Source organism: Dendrobates tinctorius, unplaced genomic scaffold (genome assembly GCF_039654945.1).
Source record: "Dendrobates tinctorius isolate UK_male_01 unplaced genomic scaffold, ASM3965494v1 ptg000204l, whole genome shotgun sequence".
NCBI classification, from domain to species: Eukaryota; Metazoa; Chordata; class Amphibia; order Anura; family Dendrobatidae; genus Dendrobates; species Dendrobates tinctorius.
The window spans coordinates 2,297,993-2,322,330 of record NW_027361871.1 but is presented as its reverse complement, the minus strand read 5'-3'; the positions used below and the strand labels follow the sequence as shown (position 1 = coordinate 2,322,330).

Genomic DNA, 24,338 nt, shown 5'->3' with positions numbered 1-24,338 from the left:
AAAACCAGTTGATTTATTTTTGAAATGCCTCCTTTCTATGCATCTCTAATCCGTTTATCCAATGTATCTCACCTTTATGTCCTTTGGCTTAGTTGGTCAAAGAGCCTGTTTAGCAAACAGAAAATCTTGAATTTGAATGCCAGCAGTGCTATTCTTTCTTTATGTCAGTTTGGGGCTTCTTAACTCTCTAAGCAGGCTTTCTAATGTATCACACCTGTTTGTCCTTTGTCTTAGTTGGTCAAAGAGCCTGTTTAGTAAACAGAAAATCTTGAATTTGAATGCCAGCAGTCCTCTTCCTTCTTTATCTCAGTTTAGGGCTGTTTAACTCTCTAAGCAGGCTTTCTAATGTATCACACCTGTTTGTCCTTTGTCTTAGTTGGTCAAAGAGCCTATTTAGTAAATGGAAAATCTTGAATTTGAATGCCAGCAGTCCTTTTCCTTCTTTATCTCAGTTTAGGGCTGTTTAACTCTCTAAGCAGGCTTTTTAATGTTTCGCACCTGTTTGTCCTTTGGCTTAGTTGGTCAAAGAGCCTATTTAGTAAAAGGAAAATCTTGATTTTGAATGTCAGCAGTGCTTTCTATTCTTCATCTCATTTTGTGGGTTTTTACCCCAAAAAGAGGACTTTTACTCTTGTTTGTCATCAAATATTAATTTCCCACAGCCCTAATATAGTGCAATTGAGAAAAAAAATTGTCTGCTGTTGAAACACTTTAAAAGGAATTAGAGGATATAATTTTCTTTACAGAATATAGGATGGCATCAAGCTTTACAAATTAAAACCAGTGGATTTACAGATCTGACTCTGCAAAGTTTGATAGCAGCACAGGAGTATTGTAAACTTTCATGCTTGAAGTGTCCACCGCTTGGGTTAAAAATGAAAACCAAACCATTCAACACGAAAGAAGAAGCAGATTAATCCGACGAGGATGGGATTCGAACACATGCATGCAGAGCACAATGGATTAGCAGTCCATCGCCTTAACCACTCGGCCACTTCTTCTACATAGCACCTGTGTGTTTAGGTGGGAAGATGTTGAGAGGGTTTTTACCAGTCAGTGTTTTTTCACTGAAGATTGTATGTTGGCTTTTGTCAGAGTTGCCTTATCTCGTCAACTACAGTGCCTGTTGTTTGAAGTTAGCTTGAGGAAAACTCTATCAGAAATGAACAAGTGCTGAGGTTTTTAATATCAATTAGTCATAATTTTTCCTCCTTTTGGTTTTGCCATGGCATTTCTTCAATCTGTCTATTCTGTGTCATAACTTGGAAGCAAAACAAGTCCCAAATTTCAGCTGTGCTAAAAGATGGCTCATTCAATTGCAAAACTTCAAAGCCTTTGTCCTCGATACAGCTTCTGTAAATTTGTCAGTCTTTTAAATGAATCCTCTTCAAAATTTACTTGGCTTCTTAAGTGTTATGACTGAGATTGAAATGTTATTCCATGTTTCTGCTCTACGTGGAATGGAACTCAAGCTCAATATTGTTTTGCTGCGCTAACCAGTTGAATGTTCGATTGGTGCTTCAATCTTCCTTGGATTTCAAATGCATGCCATTTTCTGGTGCTGTGGCTTAGTTGGTTAAAGCACCTGTCTAGTAAACAGGAGATCCTGAGTTCGAATCTCAGCAGTGCCTTGTTTTCATCTCCTCACAAAGAAGCTTCCTATCATAAAAATAGATGTTTCACTTGCCTCTGATAGTGCAATTGTGAGATTAAAAATCTCTTCTATCTAAGAGATATAAAGGAAGAAAGATGGCTTCAAGCATGACCATGTAAAACCAGTTGATTTAGTTTTGAAATGCCTCCTTTCTATGCATCTCTAATCCGTTTATCCAATGTATCTCACCTTTATGTCCTTTGGCTTAGTTTAGCCTGTTTAGTAAACAGAAAATCTTGAATTTGAATGCCAGCAGTGCTATTCTTTCTTTATGTCAGTTTGGGGCTTCTTAACTCTCTAAGCAGGCTTTCTAATGTATCACACCTGTTTGTCCTTTGTCTTAGTTGGTCAAAGAGCCTGTTTAGTAAACAGAAAATCTTGAATTTGAATGCCAGCAGTCCTCTTCCTTCTTTATCTCAGTTTAGGGCTGTTTAACTCTCTAAGCAGGCTTTCTAATGTATCACACCTGTTTGTCCTTTGTCTTAGTTGGTCAAAGAGCCTATTTAGTAAATGGAAAATCTTGAATTTGAATGCCAGCAGTCCTTTTCCTTCTTTATCTCAGTTTAGGGCTGTTTAACTCTCTAAGCAGGCTTTTTAATGTTTCGCACCTGTTTGTCCTTTGGCTTAGTTGGTCAAAGAGCCTATTTAGTAAAAGGAAAATCTTGATTTTGAATGTCAGCAGTGCTTTCTATTCTTCATCTCATTTTGTGGGTTTTTACCCCCAAAAGAGGACTTTTACTCTTGTTTGTAATCAAATATTAATTTCCCACAGCCCTAATATAATGCAATTGAGAAAAAAAATTGTCTGCTGTTGAAACACTTTAAAAGGAATTAGAGGATATAATTTTCTTTACAGAATATAGGATGGCATCAAGCTTTACAAATTAAAACGAGTGGATTTACAGATCTGACTCTGCAAAGTTTGATAGCAGCACAGGAGTATTGTAAACTTTCATGCTTGAAGTGTCCACCACTTGGGTTAAAAATGAAAACCAAACCATTCAATACGAAAGAAGAAGCAGATTAATACGACGAGGATGTGATTCGAAACCATGCATGCAGAGCACAATGGATTAGCAGTCCATCGCCTTAACCACTCGGCCACCTCATCTACATAGCACCCGTGCGTTTAGGTGGGAAGATGTTGAGAGGGTTTTTACCAGTCAGTGTTTTTTCACTGAAGATTGGATGTTGGCTTTTGTCAGAGTTGCCTTATCTCGTCAACTACAGTGCCTGTTGTTTGAAGTTAGCTTGGGGAAAACTCTATCAGAAATGAACCAGTGCTGAGGTTTTTAATATCAATTAGTCATAATTTTTCCTCCTTTTGGTTTTGCCATGGCATTTCTTCAATCTGTCTATTCTGTGTCATAACTTGGAAGCAAAACAAGTCCCAAATTTCAGCTGTGCTAAAAGATGGCTCATTCAATTGCAAAACTTCAAAGCCTTTGTCCTCGATACAGCTTCTGTAAATTTGTCAGTCTTTTAAATGAATGCTCTTCAAAATTTACTTGGCTTCTTAAGTGTTATGACTGAGATTGAAATGTTATTCCATGTTTCTGCTCTACGTGGAATGGAACTCAAGCTCAATATTGTTTTGCTGCGCTAACCAGTTGAATGTTCGATTGGTGCTTCAATCTTCCTTGGATTTCAAATGCATGCCATCTTCTGGTGCTGTGGATTAGTTGGTTAAAGTGCCTGTCAAGTAAACAGGAGATCCTGAGTTCGAATCTCAGCAGTGCCTTGCTTTCATCTCCTCACAAAAAAGCTTCCTATCTTAAAAATAGGTGTTTCACTTGCGACTGATAGTGCAATTGTGAGATTAAAAATCTCTTCTACCTAAGAGATATAAAGGAAGAAAGATGGCTTCAAGCATGACAATGTAAAACCAGTTGATTTAGTTTTGAAATGCATCCTTTCTATGCATCTCTAATCCGTTTATCCAATGTATCTCACCTTTATGTCCTTTGGCTTAGTTGGTCAAAGAGCCTGTTTAGCAAACAGAAAATCTTGAATTTGAATGCCAGCAGTGCTATTCTTTCTTTATGTCAGTTTGGGGCTTCTTAACTCTCTAAGCAGGCTTTCTAATGTATCACACCTGTTTGTCCTTTGTCTTAGTTGGTCAAAGAGCCTGTTTAGTAAACAGAAAATCTTGAATTTGAATGCCAGCAGTGCTATTCTTTCTTTATGTCAGTTTGGGGCTTCTTAACTCTCTAAGCAGGCTTTCTAATGTATCACACCTGTTTGTCCTTTGTCTTAGTTGGTCAAAGAGCCTGTTTAGTAAACAGAAAATCTTGAATTTGAATGCCAGCAGTCCTCTTCCTTCTTTATCTCAGTTTAGGGCTGTTTAACTCTCTAAGCAGGCTTTCTAATGTATCACACCTGTTTGTCCTTTGTCTTAGTTGGTCAAAGAGCCTATTTAGTAAATGGAAAATCTTGACTTTGAATGCCAGCAGTCCTTTTCCTTCTTTATCTCAGTTTAGGGCTGTTTAACTCTCTAAGCAGGCTTTTTAATGTTTCGCACCTGTTTGTCCTTTGGCTTAGTTGGTCAAAGAGCCTATTTAGTAAAAGGAAAATCTTGATTTTGAATGTCAGCAGTGCTTTCTATTCTTCATCTCATTTTGTGGGTTTTTACCCCAAAAAGAGGACTTTTACTCTTGTTTGTCATCAAATATTAATTTCCCACAGCCCTAATATAGTGCAATTGAGAAAAAAAATTCTCTGCTGTTGAAACACTTTAAAAGGAATTAGAGGATATAATTTTCTTTACAGAATATAGAATGGCATCAAGCTTTACCAATTAAAACCAGTGGATTTACAGGTCTGACTCTGCAAAGTTTGATAGCAGCACAGGAGTATTGTAAACTTTCATGCTTGAAGTGTCCACTGCTTGGGTTAAAAATGAAAACCAAACCATTCAACATGAAAGAAGAAGCAGATTAATCCGACGAGGATGGGATTCGAACCCATGCATGCAGAGCACAATGGATTAGCAGTCCATCGCCTTAACCACTCGGCCACCTCTTCTACATAGAGCCCGTGCGTTTAGGTGGGAAGATGTTGAGAGGGTTTTTACCAGTCAGTGTTTTTTCACTGAAGATTGTATGTTGGCTTTTGTCAGAGTTGCCTTATCTCGTCAACTACAGTGCCTGTTGTTTGAAGTTAGCTTGGGGAAAACTCTATCAGAAATGAACCAGTGCTGAGGTTTTTAATATCAATTAGTCATAATTTTTCCTCCTTTTGGTTTTGCCATGGCATTTCTTCAATCTGTCTATTCTGTGTCATAACTTGGAAGCAAAACAAGTCCCAAATTTCAGCTGTGCAAAAAGATGGCTCATTCAATTGCAAAACTTCAAAGCCTTTGTCCTCGATACAGCTTCTGTAAATTTGTCAGTCTTTTAAATGAATGCTCTTCAAAATTTACTTGGCTTCTTAAGTGTTATGACTGAGATTGAAATCTTATTCCATGTTTCTGCTCTACGTCGAATGGAACTCAAGCTCAATATTGTTTTGCTGCGCTAACCAGTTGAATGTTCGATTGGTGCTTCAATCTTCCTTGGATTTCAAATGCATGCCATCTTCTGGTGCAGTGGCTTAGTTTGTTAAAGCGCCTGTCTAGTAAACAGGAGATCCTGAGTTTGAATCTCAGCAGTGCCTTGTTTTCATCTCCTCACAAAGAAGCTTCCTATCTTAAAAATAGGTGTTTCACTTGCGACTGATAGTGCAATTATGAGATTAAAAATCTCTTCTATCTAAGAGATATAAAGGAAGAAAGATGGCTTCAAGCATGACAATGTAAAACCAGTTGATTTAGTTTTGAAATGCCTCCTTTCTATGCATCTCTAATCCGTTTATCCAATGTATCTCACCTTTATGTCCTTTGGCTTAGTTGGTCAAAGAGCCTGTTTAGTAAACAGAAAATCTTGAATTTGAATGCCAGCAGTGCTATTCTTTCTTTATGTCAGTTTGGGGCTTCTTAACTCTCTATGCAGGCTTTCTAATGTATCACACCTGTTTGTCCTTTGTCTTAATTGGTCAAAGAGCCTGTTTAGTAAACAGAAAATCTTGAATTTGAATGCCAGCAGTCCTCTTCCTTCTTTATCTCAGTTTGGGGCTTCTTAACTCTCTATGCAGGCTTTCTAATGTATCACACCTGTTTGTCCTTTGTCTTAGTTGGTCAAAGAGCCTGTTTAGTAAACAGAAAATCTTGAATTTGAATGCCAGCAGTCCTCTTCCTTCTTTATCTCAGTTTAGGGCTGTTTAACTCTCTAAGCAGGCTTTCTAATGTATCACACCTGTTTGTCCTTTGTCTTAGTTGATCAAAGAGCCTATTTAGTAAATGGAAAATCTTGAATTTGAATGCCAGCAGTCCTTTTCCTTCTTTATCTCAGTTTAGGGCTGTTTAACTCTCTAAGCAGGCTTTTTAATGTTTCGCACCTGTTTGTCCTTTGGCTTAGTTGGTCAAAGAGCCTATTTAGTAAAAGGAAAATCTTGATTTTGAATGTCAGCAGTGCTTTCTATTCTTCATCTCATTTTGTGGGTTTTTACCTCAAAAAGAGGACTTTTACTCTTGTTTGTCATCAAATATTAATTTCCCACAGCCCTAATATAGTGCAATTGAGAAAAAAAATTCTCTGCTGTTGAAACACTTTAAAAGGAATTAGAGGATATAATTTTCTTTACAGAATATAGGATGGCATCAATCTTTACCAATTAAAACAATTGGATTTACAGATCTGACTCTGCAAAGTTTGATAGCAGCACAGGAGTATTGTAAACTTTCATGCTTGAAGTGTCCACTGCTTGGGTTAAAAATGAAAACCAAACCATTCAACATGAAATAAGAAGCAGATTAATCCGACGAGGATGGGATTCGAACCCATGCATGCAGAGCACAATGGATTAGCAGTCCATCTCCTTAACCACTCGGCCACCTCGTCTACATAGTGCCTGTGTGTTTAGGTGGGAAGATGTTGAGAGGGTTTTTACCAGTCAGTGTTTTTTCACTGAAGATTGTATGTTGGCTTTTGTCAGAGTTGCCTTATCTCGTCAACTACAGTGCCTGTTGTTTGCAGTTAGCTTGGGGAAAACTCTATCAGAAATGAACCAGTGCTGAGGTTTTTAATATCAATTAGTCATAATTTTTCCTCCTTTTGGTTTTGCCATGGCATTTCTTCAATCTGTCTATTCTGTGTCATAACTTGGAAGCAAAACAAGTCCCAAATTTCAGCTGTGCTAAAAGATGGCTCATTCAATTGCAAAACTTCAAAGCCTTTGTCCTCGATACAGCTTCTGTAAATTTGTCAGTCTTTTAAATGAATGCTCTTCAAAATTTACTTGGCTTCTTAAGTGTTATGACTGAGATTGAAATCTTACTCCATGTTTCTGCTCTACGTGGAATGGAACTCAAGCTCAATATTGTTTTGCTGCGCTAATCAGTTGAATGTTCGATTGGTGCTTCAATCTTCCTTGGATTTCAAATGCATGCCATCTTCTGGTGCTGTGGCTTAGTTGGTTAAAGCGCCTGTCTAGTAAACAGGAGATCCTGAGTTCGAATCTCAGCAGTACCTTGTTTTCGTCTCCTCACAAAGAATCTTAAAAATAGGTGTTTCACTTGCGACTGATAGTGGAATTATGAGATTAAAAATCTCTTCTATCTACGAGATATAAAGGAAGAAAGATGGCTTCAAGCATGACAATGTAAAACCAGTTGATTTAGTTTTGAAATCCCTCCTTTCTATGCATCTCTAATCCGTTTATCCAATGTATCTCACCTTTATGTCCTTTGGCTTAGTTGGTCAAAGAGCCTGTTTAGTAAACAGAAAATCTTGAATTTGAATGCCAGCAGTGCTATTCTTTCTTTATGTCAGTTTGGGGCTTCTTAACTCTCTAAGCAGGCTTTCTAATGTATCACACCTGTTTGTCCTTTGTCTTAGTTGGTCAAAGAGCCTGTTTAGTAAACAGAAAATCTTGAATTTGAATGCCAGCAGTCCTCTTCCTTCTTTATCTCAGTTTAGGGCTGTTTAACTCTCTAAGCAGGCTTTCTAATGTATCACACCTGTTTGTCCTTTGTCTTAGTTGGTCAAAGAGCCTATTTAGTAAATGGAAAATCTTGAATTTGAATGCCAGCAGTCCTTTTCCTTCTTTATCTCAGTTTAGGGCTGTTTAACTCTCTAAGCAGGCTTTTTAATGTTTTGCACCTGTTTGTCCTTTGGCTTAGTTGGTCAAAGAGCCTATTTAGTAAAAGGAAAATCTTGATTTTGAATGTCAGCAGTGCTTTCTATTCTTCATCTCATTTTGTGGGTTTTTACCCCAAAAAGAGGACTTTTACTCTTGTTTGTCATCAAATATTAATTTCCCACAGCCCTAATCTAGTGCAATTGAGAAAAAAAATTCTCTGCTGTTGAAACACTTTAAAAGGAATTAGAGGATATAATTTTCTTTACAGAATATAGGATGGCATCAAGCTTTACCATTTAAAACCAGTGGATTTACAGGTCTGACTCTGCAAAGTTTGATAGCAGCACAGGAGTATTGTAAACTTTCATGCTTGAAGTGTCCACTGCTTGGGTTAAAAATGAAAACCAAACCATTCAACATGAAAGAAGAAGCAGATTAATCCGACGAGGATGGGATTCGAACCCATGCATGCAGAGCACAATGGATTAGCAGTCCATCGCCTTAACCACTCGGCCACCTCGTCTACATAGCGCCCGTGCGTTTAGGGGGGAAGATGTTGAGAGGGTTTTTACCAGTCAGTGTTTTTTCACTGAAGATTGTATGTTGGCTTTTGTCAGAGTTGCCTTATCTCGTCAACTACAGTGCCTGTTGTTTGAAGTTAGCTTGGGGAAAACTCTATCAGAAATGAACCAGTGCTGAGGTTTTTAATATCAATTAGTCATAATTTTTCCTCCTTTTGGTTTTGCCATGGCATTTCTTCAATCTGTCTATTCTGTGTCATAACTTGGAAGCAAAACAAGTCCCAAATTTCAGCTGTGCTAAAAGATGGCTCATTCAATTGCAAAACTTCAAAGCCTTTGTCCTCGATACAGCTTCTGTAAATTTGTCAGTCTTTTAAATGAATGCTCTTCAAAATTTACTTGGCTTCTTAAGTGTTATGACTGAGATTGAAATCTTATTCCATGTTTCTGCTCTACGTGGAATGGAACTCAAGCTCAATATTGTTTTGCTGCGCTAACCAGTTGAATGTTCGATTGGTGCTTCAATCTTCCTTGGATTTCAATTGCACGACATCTTCTGGTGCAGTGGCTTAGTTGGTTAAAGTGCCTGTCTAGTAAACAGGAGATCCTGAGTTCGAATCTCAGCAGTACCTTGTTTTCGTCTCCTCACAAAGAATCTTAAAAATAGGTGTTTCACTTGCGAATGATAGTGGAATTATGAGATTAAAAATCTCTTCTATCTACGAGATATAAAGGAAGAAAGATGGCTTCAAGCATGACAATGTAAAACCAGTTGATTTAGTTTTGAAATGCCTCCTTTCTATGCATCTCTAATCCGTTTATCCAATGTATCTCACCTTTATGTCCTTTGGCTTAGTTGGTCAAAGAGCCTGTTTAGTAAACAGAAAATCTTGAATTTGAATGCCAGCAGTGCTATTCTTTCTTTATGTCAGTTTGGGGCTTCTTATCTCTCTAAGCAGGCTTTCTAATGTATCACACCTGTTTGTCCTTTGTCTTAGTTGGTCAAAGAGCCTGTTTAGTAAACAGAAAATCTTGAATTTGAATGCCAGCAGTCCTCTTCCTTCTTTATCTCAGTTTAGGGCTGTTTAACTCTCTAAGCAGGCTTTCTAATGTATCACACCTGTTTGTCCTTTGTCTTAGTTGGTCAAAGAGCCTATTTAGTAAATGGAAAATCTTGAATTTGAATGCCAGCAGTCCTTTTCCTTCTTTATCTCAGTTTAGGGCTGTTTAACTCTCTAAGCAGGCTTTTTAATGTTTCGCACCTGTTTGTCCTTTGGCTTAGTTGGTCAAAGAGCCTATTTAGTAAAAGGAAAATCTTGATTTTGAATGTCAGCAGTGCTTTCTATTCTTCATGTCATTTTGTGGGTTTTTACCCCAAAAAGAGGACTTTTACTCTTGTTTGTCATCAAATATTAATTTCCCACAGCCCTAATATAGTGCAATTGAGAAAAAAAATTCTCTGCTGTTGAAACACTTTAAAAGGAATTAGAGGATATAATTTTCTTTACAGAATATAGGATGGCATCAAGCTTTACAAATTAAAACAAGTGGATTTACAGATCTGACTCTGCAAAGTTTGATAGCAGCACAGGAGTATTGTAAACTTTCATGCTTGAAGTGTCCACCGCTTGGGTTAAAAATGAAAACCAAACCATTCAACACGAAAGAAGAAGCAGATTAATCAGACGACGATGGGATTCGAACCCATGCATGCAGAGCACAATGGATTAGCAGTCCATCACCTTAACCACTCGGCCACCTCGTCTACATAGCGCCCGTGTGTTTAGGTGGGAAGATGTTGAGAGGGTTTTTACCAGTCAGTGTTTTTTCACTGAAGATTGTATGTTGGCTTTTGTCAGAGTTGCCTTATCTCGTCAACTACAGTGCCTGTTGTTTGAAGTTAGCTTGGGGAAAACTCTATCAGAAATGAACCAGTGCTGAGGTTTTTAATATCAATTAGTCATAATTTTTCCTCCTTTTGGTTTTGCCATGGCATTTCTTCAATCTGTCTATTCTGTGTCATAACTTGGAAGCAAAACAAGTCCCAAATTTCAGCTGTGCTAAAAGATGGCTCATTCAATTGCAAAACTTCAAAGCCTTTGTCCTCGATACAGCTTCTGTAAATTTGTCAGTCTTTTAAATGAATGCTCTTCAAAATTTACTTGGCTTCTTAAGTGTTATGACTGAGATTGAAATCTTACTCCATGTTTCTGCTCTACGTGGAATGGAACTCAAGCTCAATATTGTTTTGCTGCGCTAACCAGTTGAATGTTCAATTGGTGCTTCAATCTTCCTTGGATTTCAAATGCATGCCATCTTCTGGTGCTGTGGCTTAGTTGGTTAAAGCGCCTGTCTAGTAAACAGGAGATCTTCAGTTCGAATCTCAGCAGTGCTTTGTTTTCAACTCCTCACAAAGAAGCTTCCTATCTTAAAAATAGGTGTTTCACTTGCCACTGATAGTGCAATTGTGAGATTAAAAATCTCTTCTATCTAAGAGATATAAAGGAAGAAAGATGGCTTCAAGCATGGCAATGTAAAACCAGTAGATTTATTTTTGAAATGCCTCCTTTCTATGCATCTCTAATCCGTTTATCCAATGTATCTCACCTTTATGTCCTTTGGCTTAGTTGGTCAAAGAGCCTGTTTAGCAAACAGAAAATCTTGAATTTGAATGCCAGCAGTGCTATTTTTTCTTTATGTCAGTTTGGGGCTTCTTAACTCTCTAAGCAGGCTTTCTAATGTATCACACCTGTTTGTCCTTTGTCTTAGTTGGTCAAAGAGCCTGTTTAGTAAACAGAAAATCTTGAATTTGAATGCCAGCAGTCCTCTTCCTTCTTTATCTCAGTTTAGGGCTGTTTAACTCTCTAAGCAGGCTTTCTAATGTATCACACCTGTTTGTCCTTTGTCTTAGTTGGTCAAAGAGCCTATTTAGTAAATGGAAAATCTTGAATTTGAATGCCAGCAGTCCTTTTCCTTCTTTATCTCAGTTTAGGGCTGTTTAACTCTCTAAGCAGGCTTTTTAATGTTTCGCACCTGTTTGTCCTTTGGCTTAGTTGGTCAAAGAGCCTATTTAGTAAAAGGAAAATCTTGATTTTGAATGTCAGCAGTGCTTTCTATTCTTCATCTCATTTTGTGGGTTTTTACCCCCAAAAGAGGACTTTTACTCTTGTTTGTAATCAAATATTAATTTCCCACAGCCCTAATATAATGCAATTGAGAAAAAAAATTGTCTGCTGTTGAAACACTTTAAAAGGAATTAGAGGATATAATTTTCTTTACAGAATATAGGATGGCATCAAGCTTTACAAATTAAAACGAGTGGATTTACAGATCTGACTCTGCAAAGTTTGATAGCAGCACAGGAGTATTGTAAACTTTCATGCTTGAAGTGTCCACCACTTGTGTTAAAAATGAAAACCAAACCATTCAACACGAAAGAAGAAGCAGATTAATCCGACGAGGATGGGATTCGAACCCATGCATGCAGAGCACAATGGATTAGCAGTCCATCGCCTTAACCACTCGGCCACCTCATCTACATAGCACCCGTGTGTTTAGGTGGGAAGATGTTGAGAGGGTTTTTACCAGTCAGTGTTTTTTCACTGAAGATTGGATGTTGGCTTTTGTCAGAGTTGCCTTATCTCGTCAACTACAGTGCCTGTTGTTTGAAGTTAGCTTGGGGAAAACTCTATCAGAAATGAACCAGTGCTGAGGTTTTTAATATCAATTAGTCATAATTTTTCCTCCTTTTGGTTTTGCCATGGCATTTCTTCAATCTGTCTATTCTGTGTCATAACTTGGAAGCAAAACAAGTCCCAAATTTCAGCTGTGCTAAAAGATGGCTCATTCAATTGCAAAACTTCAAAGCCTTTGTCCTCGATACAGCTTCTGTAAATTTGTCAGTCTTTTAAATGAATGCTCTTCAAAATTTACTTGGCTTCTTAAGTGTTATGACTGAGATTGAAATCTTATTCCATGTTTCTGCTCTACGTGGAATGGAACTCAAGCTCAATATTGTTTTGCTGCGCTAACCAGTTGAATGTTCGATTGGTGCTTCAATCTTCCTTGGATTTCAAATGCATTCCATCTTCTGGTGCTGTGGCTTAGTTGGTTAAAGCGCCTGTCTAGTAAACAGGAGATCCTGAGTTCGAATCTCAGCAGTGCCTTGTTTTCATCTCCTCACAAAGAAGCTTCCTATTTTAAAAATAGGTGTTTCACTTGCGACTGATTGTGAGATTAAAAATCTCTTCTACCTAAGAGATATAAAGGATGAAAGATGGCTTCAAGCATGACAATGTAAAACCAGTTGATTTAGTTTTGAAATGCATCCTTTCTATGCATCTCTAATCCGTTTATCCAATGTATCTCACCTTTATGTCCTTTGGCTTAGTTGGTCAAAGAGCCTGTTTAGTAAACAGAAAATCTTGAATTTGAATGCCAGCTATTCTTTCTTTATGTCAGTTTGGGGCTTCTTAACTCTCTAAGCAGGCTTTCTAATGTATCACACCTATTTGTCCTTTGTCTTAGTTGGTCAAAGAGCCTGTTTAGTAAACAGAAAATCTTGAATTTGAATGCCAGCAGTGCTATTCTTTCTTTATGTCAGTTTGGGGCTTCTTAACTCTCTAAGCAGGCTTTCTAATGTATCACACCTGTTTGTCCTTTGTCTTAGTTGGTCAAAGAGCCTGTTTAGTAAACAGAAAATCTTGAATTTGAATGCCAGCAGTCCTCTTCCTTCTTTATCTCAGTTTAGGGCTGTTTAACTCTCTAAGCAGGCTTTCTAATGTATCACACCTGTTTGTCCTTTGTCTTAGTTGGTCAAAGAGCCTATTTAGTAAATGGAAAATCTTGAATTTGAATGCCAGCAGTCCTTTTCCTTCTTTATCTCAGTTTAGGGCTGTTTAACTCTCTAAGCAGGCTTTTTAATGTTTCGCACCTGTTTGTCCTTTGGCTTAGTTGGTCAAAGAGCCTATTTAGTAAAAGGAAAATCTTGATTTTGAATGTCAGCAGTGCTTTCTATTCTTCATCTCATTTTGTGGGTTTTTACCCCAAAAAGAGGACTTTTACTCTTGTTTGTCATCAAATATTAATTTCCCACAGCCCTAATATAGTGCAATTGAGAAAAAAAATTCTCTGCTGTTGAAACACTTTAAAAGGAATTAGAGGATATAATTTTCTTTACAGAATATAGGATGGCATCAAGCTTTACAAATTAAAACCAGTGGATTTAGAGATCTGACTCTGCAAAGTTTGATAGCAGCACAGGAGTATTGTAAACTTTCATGCATGAATTGTCCACCGCTTGGGTTAAAAATGAAAACCAAACAATTCAACATGAAAGAAGAAGCAGATTAATCCGACGAGGATGGTATTCGAACCCATGCATGCAGAGCACAATGGATTCGCAGTCCATCCCCTTAACCACTCGGCCACCTCGTCTACATAGCGCACGTGCGTTTAGGTGGGAAGATGTTGAGAGGGTTTTTACCAGTCAGTGTTTTTTCACTGAAGATTGTATGTTGGCTTTTGTCAGAGTTGCCTTATCTCGTCAACTACAGTGCCTGTTGTTTGAAGTTAGCTTGGGGAAAACTCTATCAGAAATGAACCAGTGCTGAGGTTTTTAATATCAATTAGTCATAATTTTTCCTCCTTTTGGTTTTGCCATGGCATTTCTTCAATCTGTCTATTCTGTGTCATAACTTGGAAGCAAAACAAGTCCCAAATTTCAGCTGTGCTAAAAGATGGCTCATTCAATTGCAAAACTTCAAAGCCTTTGTCCTCGATACAGCTTCTGTAAATTTGTCAGTCTTTTAAATGAATGCTCTTCAAAATTTACTTGGCTTCTTAAGTGTTATGACTGAGATTGAAATCTTATTCCATGTTTCTGCTCTACGTGGAATGGAACTCAAGCTCAATATTGTTTTGCTGCGCTAACCAGTTGAATGTTCGATTGCTGCTTCAATCTTCCTTGGATTTCAAATGCATTCCATCTTCTGGTGCTGTGGCTTAGTTGGTTAACTCAGATCCTGAGTTCGAATCTCAGCAGTGCCTTGTTTTCATATCCTCACAAAGAAGCTTCCTATCTTAAAAATAGGTGTTTCACTTGCGACTGATAGTGCAATTGTGAGATTAAAAATCTCTTCTATCTAAGCGATATAAAGGAAGAAAGATGGCTTCAAGCATGACAATGTAAAACCAGTTGATTTAGTTTTGAAATGCCTCCTTTCTATGCATCTCTAATCCGTTTATCCAATGTATCTCACGTTTATGTCCTTTGGCTTAGTTGGTCAAAGAGCCTGTTTAGCAAACAGAAAATCTTGAATTTGAATGCCAGCAGTGCTATTCTTTCTTTATGTCAGTTTGGGGCTTCTTAACTCTCTAAGCAGGCTTTCTAATGTATCACACCTGTTTGTCCTTTGTCTTAGTTGGTCAAAGAGCCTGTTTAGTAAACAGAAAATCTTGAATTTGAATGCCAGCAGTCCTCTTCCTTCTTTATCTCAGTTTAGGGCTGTTTAACTCTCTAAGCAGGCTTTCTAATGTATCACACCTGTTTGACCTTTGTCTTAGTTGGTCAAAGAGCCTATTTAGTAAATGGAAAATCTTGAATTTGAATGCCAGCAGTCCTTCTCCTTCTTTATCTCAGTTTAGGGCTGTTTAACTCTCTAAGCAGGCTTTTTAATGCTTCGCACCTGTTTGTCCTTTGGCTTAGTTGGTCAAAGAGCCTATTTAGTAAAAGGAAAATCTTGATTTTGAATGTCAGCAGTGCTTTCTATTCTTCATCTCATTTTGTGGGTTTTTACCCCAAAAAGAGGACTTTTACTCTTGTTTGTCATCAAATATTAATTTCCCACAGCCCTAATATAGTGCAATTGAGAAAAAAAATTATCTGCTGTTGAAACACTTTAAAAGGAATTAGAGGATATAATTTTCTTTACAGAATATAGGATGGCATCAAGCTTTACAAATTAAAACCAGTGGATTTACAGATCTGACTCTGCAAAGTTTGATAGCAGCACAGGAGTATTGTATACTTTCATGCTTGAAGTGTCCACCGCTTGGGTTAAAAATGAAAACCAAACCATTCAACACGAAAGATGAAGCAGATTAATCCGACGACGATGGGATTCGAACCCATGCATGCAGAGCACAATGGATTAGCAGTCCATCACCTTAACCACTCGGCCACCTCGTCTACATAGCGCCCGTGCGTTTAGGTGGGAAGATGTTGAGAGGGTTTTTACCAGTCAGTGTTTTTTCACTGAAGATTGTATTTTGGCTTTTGTCAGAGTTGCCTTATCTCGTCAACTACAGTGCCTGTTGTTTGAAGTTAGCTTGGGGAAAACTCTATCAGAAATGAACCAGTGCTGAGGTTTTTAATATCAATTAGTCATAATTTTTCCTCCTTTTGGTTTTGCCATGGCATTTCTTCAATCTGTCTATTCTGTGTCATAACTTGGAAGCAAAACAAGTCCCAAATTTCAGCTGTGCTAAAAGATGGCTCATTCAACTGCAAAACTTCAAAGCCTTTGTCCTCGATACAGCTTCTGTAAATTTGTCAGTCTTTTAAATGAATGCTCTTCAAAATTTACTTGGCTTCTTAAGTGTTATGACTGAGATTGAAATCTTACTCCATGTTTCTGCTCTACGTGGAATGGAACTCAAGCTCAATATTATTTTGCTGCGCTAACCAGTTGAATGTTCGATTGGTGCTTCAATCTTCCTTGGATTGCAAATGCATTCAATCTTCTGGTGCTGTGGCTTAGTTGGTTAAAGCGCCTGTCTAGTAAACAGGAGATCCTGAGTTCGAATCTCAGCAGTGCCTTGTTTTCATCTCCTCACAAAGAAGCTTCCTATTTTAAAAATAGGTGTTTCACTTGCGACTGATTGTGAGATTAAAAATCTCTTCTACCTAAGAGATATAAAGGATGAAAGATGGCTTCAAGCATGACAATGTAAAACCAGTTGATTTAGTTTTGAAATGCATCCTTTCTATGCATCTCTAATCCGTTTATCCAATGTATCTCACCTTTATGTCCTTTGGCTTAGTTGGTCAAAGAGCCTGTTTAGTAAACAGAAAATCTTGAATTTGAATGCCAGCTATTCTTTCTTTATGTCAGTTTGGGGCTTCTTAACTCTCTAAGCAGGCTTTCTAATGTATCACACCTATTTGTCCTTTGTCTTAGTTGGTCAAAGAGCCTGTTTAGTAAACAGAAAATCTTGAATTTGAATGCCAGCAGTGCTATTCTTTCTTTATGTCAGTTTGGGGCTTCTTAACTCTCTAAGCAGGCTTTCTAATGTATCACACCTGTTTGTCCTTTGTCTTAGTTGGTCAAAGAGCCTGTTTAGTAAACAGAAAATCTTGAATTTGAATGCCAGCAGTCCTCTTCCTTCTTTATCTCAGTTTAGGGCTGTTTAACTCTCTAAGCAGGCTTTCTAATGTATCACACCTGTTTGTCCTTTGTCTTAGTTGGTCAAAGAGCCTATTTAGTAAATGGAAAATCTTGAATTTGAATGCCAGCAGTCCTTTTCCTTCTTTATCTCAGTTTAGGGCTGTTTAACTCTCTAAGCAGGCTTTTTAATGTTTCGCACCTGTTTGTCCTTTGGCTTAGTTGGTCAAAGAGCCTATTTAGTAAAAGGAAAATCTTGATTTTGAATGTCAGCAGTGCTTTCTATTCTTCATCTCATTTTGTGGGTTTTTACCCCAAAAAGAGGACTTTTACTCTTGTTTGTCATCAAATATTAATTTCCCACAGCCCTAATATAGTGCAATTGAGAAAAAAAATTCTCTGCTGTTGAAACACTTTAAAAGGAATTAGAGGATATAATTTTCTTTACAGAATATAGGATGGCATCAAGCTTTACAAATTAAAACCAGTGGATTTACAGATCTGAATCTGCAAAGTTTGATAGCAGCACAGGAGTATTGTAAACTTTCATGCTTGAAGTGTCCACCGCTTGGGTTAAAAATGAAAACCAAACCATTCAACACGAAAGAAGAAGCAGATTAATCCGACGACGATGGGATTCGAACCCATGCATGCAGAGAACAATCGATTAGCAGTCCATCACCTTAACCACTCTGCCACCTCGTCTACATAGCGGCCGTGCGTTTAGGTGGGAAGATGTTGAGAGGGTTTTTACCAGTCAGTGTTTTTTCACTGAAGATTGTATGTTGGCTTTTGTCAGAGTTGCCTTTTGTCAGAGTTGCCTTATCTCGTCAACTACAGTGCCTGTTGTTTGAAGTTAGCTTGGGGAAAACTCTATCAGAAATGAACCAGTGCTGAGGTTTTTAATATCAATTAGTCATAATTTTTCCTCCTTTTGGTTTTGCCATGGCATTTCTTCAATCTGTCTATTCTGTGTCATAACTTGGAAGCAAAACAAGTCCCAAATTTCAGCTGTGCTAAAAGATGGCTCATTCAATTGCAAAACTTCAAAGCCTTTGTCCTCGATACAGCTTCTGTAAATTTGTCAGTCTTTTAAATGAATGCTCTTCAAAATTTACTTGGCTTCTTAAGTGTTATGACTGAGATTGAAATCTTACTCCATGTTTCTGCTCTACGTGGAATGGAACTCAAGCTCAATATTATTTTGCTGCGCTAACCAGTTGAATGTTCGATTGGTGCTTCAATCTTCCTTGGATTTCAAATGCATTCCATCTTCTGGTGCTGTGGCTTAGTTGGTTAAAGCGCCTGTCTAATAAACAGGAGATCCTGAGTTCGAATCTCAGCAGTGCCTTGTTTTCATCTCCTCACAAAGAAGCTTCCTATCTTAAAAGTAGGTGTTTCACTTGCGACTGATAGTGCAATTGTGAGATTAAATATCTCTTCTACCTAAGAGATATAAAGGAAGAAAGATGGCTTCAAGCATGACAATGTAAAACCAGTTGTTTTAGTTTTGAAATGCATCCTTTCTATGCATCTCTAATCCGTTTATCCAATGTATCTCACCTTTATGTCCTTTGGCTTAGTTGGTCAAAGAGCCTGTTTAGTAAACAGAAAATCTTGAATTTGAATGCCAGCTATTCTTTCTTTATGTCAGTTTGGGGCTTCTTAACTCTCTAAGCAGGCTTTCTAATGTATCACACCTGTTTGTCCTTTGTCTTAGTTGGTCAAAGAGCCTGTTTAGTAAACAGAAAATCTTGAATTTGAATGCCAGCAGCGCTATTCTTTCTTTATGTCAGTTTGGGGCTTCTTAACTCTCTAAGCAGGCTTTCTAATGTATCACACCTGTTTGTCCTTTGTCTTAGTTGGTCAAAGAGCCTGTTTAGTAAACAGAAAATCTTGAATTTGAATGCCAGCAGTCCTCTTCCTTCTTTATCTCAGTTTAGGGCTGTTTAACTCTCTAAGCAGGCTTTCTAATGTATCACACCTGTTTGTCCTTTGTCTTAGTTGGTCAAAGAGCCTATTTAGTAAATGGAAAATCTTGAATTTGAATGCCAGCAGTCCTTTTCCTTCTTTATCTCAGTTTAGGGCTGTTTAACTCTCTAAGCAGGCTTTTTAATGTTTCGCACGTGTTTGTCCTTTGGCTTAGTTGGTCAAAGAGCCTATTTAGTAAAAGGAAAATCTTGATTTTGAATGTCAGCAGTGCTTTCTATTCTTCATCTCATTTTGTGGGTTTTTACCCCAAAAAGAGGACTTTTACTCTTATTTGTCATCAAATATTAATTTCCCACAGCCCTAATATAGTGCAATTGAGAAAAAAAATTGTCTGCTGTTGAAACACTTTAAAAGGAATTAGAGGATATAATTTTCTTTACAGAATATAGGATGGCATCAAGCTTTACAAATTAAAACCAGTGGATTTACAGATCTGACTCTGCAAAGTTTGATAGCAGCACAGGAGTATTGTAAACTTTCATGCTTGAAGTGTCCACCGCTTGGGTTAAAAATGAAAACCAAACCATTCAACACGAAAGAAGAAGCAGATTAATTAGAGGATATAATTTTCTTTACAGAATATAGGATGGCATCAAGCTTTACAAATTAAAACCAGTGGATTTACAGATCTGACTCTGCAAAGTATGATAGCAGCACAGGAGTATTGTAAACTTTCATGCTTGAAGTGTCCACCGCTTGGGTTAAAAATGAAAACCAAACCATTCAACACGAAAGAAGAAGCAGATTAATCCGACGACGATGGGATTCGAACCCATGCATGCAGAGCACAATGGATTAGCAGTCCATCACCTTAACCACTCGGCCACGTCGTCTACACAGCGCCCGTGCGTTTAGGTGGGAAGATGTTGAAAGGGTTTTTACCAGTCAGTGTTTTTTCACTGAAGATTGTATGTTGGCTTTTGTCAGAGTTGCCTTATCTCGTCAACTACAGTGCCTGTTGTTTGAAGTTAGCTTGGGGAAAACTCTATCAGAAATGAACCAGTGCTGAGGTTTTTAATATCAATTAGTCATAATTTTTCCTCCTTTTGGTTTTGCCATGGCATTTCTTCAATCTGTCTATTCTGTGTCATAACTTGGAAGCAAAACAAGTCCCAAATTTCAGCTGTGCTAAAAGATGGCTCATTCAATTGCAAAACTTCAAAGCCTTTGTCCTCGATACAGCTTCTGTAAATTTGTCAGTCTTTTAAATGAATGCTCTTCAAAATTTACTTGGCTTCTTAAGTGTTATGACTGAGATTGAAATCTTACTCCATGTTTCTGCTCTACGTGGAATGGAACTCAAGCTCAATATTATTTTGCTGCGCTAACCAGTTGAATGTTCGATTGGTGCTTCAATCTTCCTTGGATTTCAAATGCATTCCATCTTCTGGTGCTGTGGCTTAGTTGGTTAAAGCGCCTGTCTAGTAAACAGGAGATCCTGAGTTCGAATCTCAGCAGTGCCTTGTTTTCATCTCCTCACAAAGAAGCTTCCTATCTTAAACATAGGTGTTTCACTTGCGACTGATAGTGCAATTGTGAGATTAAAAATCTCTTCTACCTAAGAGATATAAAGGAAGAAAGATGGCTTCAAGCATGACAATGTAAAACCAGTTGATTTAGTTTTGAAATGCATCCTTTCTATGCATCTCTAATCCGTTTATCCAATGTATCTCACCTTTATGTCCTTTGGCTTAGTTGGTCAAAGAGCCTGTTTAGTAAACAGAAAATCTTGAATTTGAATGCCAGCTATTCTTTCTTTATGTCAGTTTGGGGCTTCTTAACTCTCTAAGCAGGCTTTCTAATGTATCACACCTATTTGTCCTTTGTCTTAGTTGGTCAAAGAGCCTGTTTAGTAAACAGAAAATCTTGAATTTGAATGCCAGCAGTGCTATTCTTTCTTTATGTCAGTTTGGGGCTTCTTAACTCTCTAAGCAGGCTTTCTAATGTATCACACCTGTTTGTCCTTTGTCTTAGTTGGTCAAAGAGCCTGTTTAGTTAACAGAAAATCTTGAATTTGAATGCCAGCAGTCCTCTTCCTTCTTTATCTCAGTTTAGGGCTGTTTAACTCTCTAAGCAGGCTTTTTAATGTTTCGCACCTGTTTGTCCTTTGGCTTAGTTGGTCAAAGAGCCTATTTAGTAAAAGGAAAATCTTGATTTTGAATGTCAGCAGTGCTTTCTATTCTTCATCTCATTTTGTGGGTTTTTACCCCAAAAAGAGGACTTTTACTCTTGTTTGTCATCAAATATTAATTTCCCACAGCCCTAATATAGTGCAATTGAGAAAAAAAATTGTCTGCTGTTGAAACACTTTAAAAGGAATTAGAGGATATAATTTTCTTTACAGAATATAGGATGGCATCAAGCTTTACAAATTAAAACCAGTGGATTTACAGATCTGACTCTGCAAAGTTTGATAGCAGCACAGGAGTATTGTAAACTTTCATGCTTGAAGTGTCCACCGCTTGGGTTAAAAATGAAAACCAAACCATTCAACGCGAAAGAAGAAGCAGATTAATCCGACGACGATGGGATTCGAACCCATGCATGCAGAGCACAATGGATTAGCAGTCCATCACCTTAACCACTCGGCCACGTCGTCTACACAGCGCCCGTGCGTTTAGGTGGGAAGATGTTGAAAGGGTTTTTACCAGTCAGTGTTTTTTCACTGAAGATTGTATGTTGGCTTTTGTCAGAGTTGCCTTATCTCGTCAACTACAGTGCCTGTTGTTTGAAGTTAGCTTGGGGAAAACTCTATCAGAAATGAACCAGTGCTGAGGTTTTTAATATCAATTAGTCATAATTTTTCCTCCTTTTGGTTTTGCCATGGCATTTCTTCAATCTGTCTATTCTGTGTCATAACTTGGAAGCAAAACAAGTCCCAAATTTCAGCTGTGCTAAAAGATGGCTCATTCAATTGCAAAACTTCAAAGCCTTTGTCCTCGATACAGCTTCTGTAAATTTGTCAGTCTTTTAAATGAATGCTCTTCAAAATTTACTTGGCTTCTTAAGTGTTATGACTGAGATTGAAATCTTACTCCATGTTTCTGCTCTACGTGGAATGGAACTCAAGCTCAATATTATTTTGCTGCGCTAACCAGTTGAATGTTCGATTGGTGCTTCAATCTTCCTTGGATTTCAAATGCATTCCATCTTCTGGTGCTGTGGCTTAGTTGGTTAAAGCGCCTGTCTAGTAAACAGGAGATCCTGAGTTCGAATCTCAGCAGTGCCTTGTTTTCATCTCCTCACAAAGAAGCTTCCTATCTTAAAAATAGGTGTTTCACTTGCGACTGATAGTGCAATTGTGAGATTAAAAATCTCTTCTATCTATGAGATATAAAGGAAGAAAGATGGCTTCAAGCATGACAATGTAAAACCAGTTGCTTTTGTTTTGAAATGCCTCCTTTCTATGCATCTCTAATCCGTTTATCCAATGTCTCTCACCTTTATGTCCTTTGGCTTAGTTGGTCAAAGAGCCTGTTTAATAAACAGAAAATCTTGAATTTGAATGCCAGCAGTGCTATTCTTTCTTTATGTCAGTTTGGGGCTTCTTAACTCTCTATGCAGGCTTTCTAATGTATCACACCTGTTTGTACTTTGTCTTAGTTGGTCAAAGAGCCTGTTTAGTAAACAGAAAATCTTGAATTTGAATGCCAGCAGTGCTATTCTTTCTTTATGTCAGTTTGGGGCTTCTTAACTCTCTAAGCAGGCTTTCTAATGTATCACACCTGTTTGTCCTTTGTCTTAGTTGGTCAAAGAGCCTGTTTAGTAAACAGAAAATTTTGAATTTGAATGCCAGCAGTCCTCTTCCTTCTTTATCTCATTTTAGGGCTGTTTAACTCTCTAAGCAGGCTTTCTAATGTATCACACCTGTTTGTCCTTTGGCTTAGTTGGTCAAAGAGCCTATTTAGTAAATGGAAAATCTTGATTTTGAATGTCAGCAGTGCTTTCTATTCTTCATCTCATTTTGTGGGTTTTTACCCCAAAAAGAGGACTTTTACTCTTGTTTGTCATCAAATATTAATTTCCCACAGCCCTAATATAGTGCAATTGAGAAAAAAAATTCTCTGCTGTTGAAACACTTTAAAAGGAATTAGAGGATATAATTTTCTTTACACAATATAGGATGGCATCAACCTTTACAAATTAAAACCAGTGGATTTACAGATCTGACTCTGCAAAGTTTGATAGCAGCACAGGAGTATTGTAAACTTTCATGCTTGAAGTGTCCACCGCTTGGGTTAAAAATGAAAACCAAACCATTCAACACGAAAGAAGAAGCAGATTAATCCGACGAGGCTGGGATTCGAACCCATGCATTCAGAGCACAATGGATTAGCAGTCCATCGCCTTAACCACTCGGCCACCTCGTCTACATAGCACCTGTGCGTTTAGGTGGGAAGATGTTGAGAGGGTTTTTACCAGTCAGTGTTTTTTCACTGAAGATTGTATGTTGGCTTTTGTCAGAGTTGCCTTATCTCGTCAACTACAGTGCCTGTTGTTTGAAGTTAGCTTGGGGAAAACTCTATCAGAAATGAACCAGTGCTGAGGTTTTTAATATCAATTAGTCATAATTTTTCCTCCTTTTGGTTTTGCCATGGCATTTCTTCAATCTGTCTATTCTGTGTCATAACTTGGAAGCAAAACAAGTCCCAAATTTCAGCTGTGCTAAAAGATGGCTCATTCAATTGCAAAACTTCAAAGCCTTTGTCCTCGATACAGCTTCTGTAAATTTGTCAGTCTTTTAAATGAATGCTCTTCAAAATTTACTTGGCTTCTTAAGTGTTATGACTGAGATTGAAATCTTATTCCATGTTTCTGCTCTACGTGGAATGGAACTCAAGCTCAATATTGTTTTGCTGCGCTAACCAGTTGAATGTTCGATTGGTGCTTCAATCTTCCTTGGATTTCAAATGCATGCCATCTTCAGGTTCTGTGGCTTAGTTGGTTAAAGCGCCTGTCTAGTAAACAGGAGATCCTGAGTTTGAATCTCAGCAGTGCCTTGTTTTCATCTCCTCACAAAGAAGCTTCCTATCTTAAAAATAGGTGTTTCACTTGCGACTGATAGTGCAATTGTGAGATTAAAAATCTCTTCTATCTATGAGATATAAAGGAAGAAAGATGGCTTCAAGCATGACAATTAGTGTTGAGCATTCCGATACCGCAAGTATCGGGTATCGGCCGATACTTGCTGTATCGGAATTCCGATACCGACTTCCGATATTTTTTCAATATCGGAATTCGGCATCGGAATCGGAAGTTCAGTTGATTGATGGCCTGATGTCATCATGATGCGCGGTGTGTGCGCATCATGATGCGCCGTCATTTCGGGCCTTCCGGGGGTCTCTGCCGGCCTGCCGGGGGGCTGTGCCGGCCTGCCGGGGTGCTGTGTGGACTGCCCGGGGTCTCTGCCGGCCTGCCGGGGGGCTGTGCCGGCCTGCCGGGGGGCTGTGCACCCTGTGGGGGTCTGTACCGGCCTGCCGGGGGGCTGTGCCGGCCTGCCGGGGGGCTGTGCTGATGTCCAGGGGTCTGTGCAAGCATCGTCCGATGGGACTACAAGTCCCATCGGGCGATGCCTGCTACCATGACAGTGATTGACACATTAGCCAATGA

At 38.3% G+C, this 24,338-nt stretch overlaps 11 non-coding genes across 11 annotated transcripts; 6 read left to right on the top strand and 5 right to left on the bottom strand.

Annotated features, from left to right (window-relative positions):
* Positions 1–7,147: 7,147 nt before the first annotated feature.
* On the top strand, positions 7,148–7,221 carry TRNAT-AGU (transfer RNA threonine (anticodon AGU)). The gene has a single exon. It is a non-coding gene; the product is annotated as a tRNA-Thr (tRNA).
* Positions 7,222–8,272: 1,051 nt separating this feature from the next.
* TRNAS-GCU (transfer RNA serine (anticodon GCU)) lies at positions 8,273–8,354 on the bottom strand. The gene has a single exon. It is a non-coding gene; the product is annotated as a tRNA-Ser (tRNA).
* Positions 8,355–11,806: 3,452 nt separating this feature from the next.
* On the bottom strand, positions 11,807–11,888 carry TRNAS-GCU (transfer RNA serine (anticodon GCU)). Its single transcript has one exon. It is a non-coding gene; the product is annotated as a tRNA-Ser (tRNA).
* A 556-nt stretch (positions 11,889–12,444) lies between these two features.
* Positions 12,445–12,518, top strand: TRNAT-AGU (transfer RNA threonine (anticodon AGU)). The gene has a single exon. It is a non-coding gene; the product is annotated as a tRNA-Thr (tRNA).
* Positions 12,519–13,706: 1,188 nt separating this feature from the next.
* TRNAR-GCG (transfer RNA arginine (anticodon GCG)) lies at positions 13,707–13,788 on the bottom strand. Its single transcript has one exon. It is a non-coding gene; the product is annotated as a tRNA-Arg (tRNA).
* Positions 13,789–16,097: 2,309 nt separating this feature from the next.
* On the top strand, positions 16,098–16,171 carry TRNAT-AGU (transfer RNA threonine (anticodon AGU)). The gene has a single exon. It is a non-coding gene; the product is annotated as a tRNA-Thr (tRNA).
* Positions 16,172–18,013: 1,842 nt separating this feature from the next.
* TRNAI-AAU (transfer RNA isoleucine (anticodon AAU)) lies at positions 18,014–18,087 on the top strand. Its single transcript has one exon. It is a non-coding gene; the product is annotated as a tRNA-Ile (tRNA).
* Positions 18,088–19,479: 1,392 nt separating this feature from the next.
* TRNAS-GCU (transfer RNA serine (anticodon GCU)) lies at positions 19,480–19,561 on the bottom strand. The gene has a single exon. It is a non-coding gene; the product is annotated as a tRNA-Ser (tRNA).
* A 556-nt stretch (positions 19,562–20,117) lies between these two features.
* Positions 20,118–20,191, top strand: TRNAT-AGU (transfer RNA threonine (anticodon AGU)). Its single transcript has one exon. It is a non-coding gene; the product is annotated as a tRNA-Thr (tRNA).
* Positions 20,192–21,245: 1,054 nt separating this feature from the next.
* On the bottom strand, positions 21,246–21,327 carry TRNAS-GCU (transfer RNA serine (anticodon GCU)). Its single transcript has one exon. It is a non-coding gene; the product is annotated as a tRNA-Ser (tRNA).
* Positions 21,328–21,883: 556 nt separating this feature from the next.
* On the top strand, positions 21,884–21,957 carry TRNAT-AGU (transfer RNA threonine (anticodon AGU)). Its single transcript has one exon. It is a non-coding gene; the product is annotated as a tRNA-Thr (tRNA).
* Positions 21,958–24,338: the final 2,381 nt, after the last annotated feature.